Here is a 1,086-nt window from a genome sequence, read left to right as displayed (position 1 = left end):
ACTCTGGCTTGGAGAGCGAGGCTTGGAGAGGGGCCCGGGGCACCCAGGGCCCTCCCTCGCGCGTGTCCGTGCCCACGAGCGGGGGCTGGGTGCCACCCGGTTTCCCGCAGCTGTTGGAGGGTTGGGGCAGGGCGGCTGCTGGAGGAGGTAACAAGGCCACACCCTGTGTGTCTGGGGACAGCCCCGGGCCTGGGGGCCTGGGACCCTGGGGTTGGGGTTAGAAAACGACAGGAGGAGGTCTGCCGAGGGGTTAAGGCTGCGAGGTTGAGTCGTCTACCCAGCGAAGTTTCCTGCGGCACCCATGTGCTCCACCTGTCACCCCCACTCACCCCGCTTCGGCCAACTTTAACGCATAACCAACCCCTTACCAAGTCCTCAGCCCGCGAGTGTCAGGGTCAGACCTCAGCACTGGTCTTTATCCCCAAATGAGAGGCTGCTGGCCCCCTTCCTAGACCTGGCTCCCAAGCATTCTCTTTCTGATTTCTTTTTTCCACTCGTCCCTCTGTCAGGGGAGGGCTTTGACTCGATCGAAGAAGGCTGTGCACTACCACAAGCCAAGGGGCTCAGGCCTGTGTTGAGCGAAGCAGAGGCCTTGAGCGTGGGATGGGGGTGGGAGGTTGTGGGGTTGTGTTGAGTGTGGGCTTCTGTGGTGTGGGGAGTGGGAGGTTGTAGGGTTGAGTGTCCATGTGCGACTGATGATGTGGGGTCCATGTCTGCGTGTGGCTATGTGATCTCGGATGAATGCCTGTGGTGACCCTGCCCATTGCGGAGTGTCCTTTGGGGTGGGGGGTTGGCTGCAGTGACTGTTCCTGGGGCTTGTGTGTGGTCCTGGCGTGGTTGTGGTTGTGTCATTGACCAAGGGCTGCTGTGATTGCAGTGGCTGAGGGGGGAGGGCCGGTCATGAGCAGATGTGTGGAGTGTCCTCAGCATGTGACTACGGCTATGGGTGTGTTCATTCATGCACTACTGAGTGTGCTGCCTGAGGCTGTGTATTTATAACTCTCTCTCTAATGCAAGGGGGTTGGAAAATTAACACCCCAGGCAGCCCAATATACCCTTGTAAGGTACGAACAGGAAAAACTCAGG

The sequence above is a fragment of the Heterocephalus glaber genome, unplaced genomic scaffold (genome assembly GCF_053883595.1).
Source record: "Heterocephalus glaber isolate CG9 unplaced genomic scaffold, H.glaber_assembly_v1.0 deba00001452, whole genome shotgun sequence".
NCBI classification, from domain to species: Eukaryota; Metazoa; Chordata; class Mammalia; order Rodentia; family Bathyergidae; genus Heterocephalus; species Heterocephalus glaber.
This window is presented reverse-complemented; position numbering follows the sequence as displayed.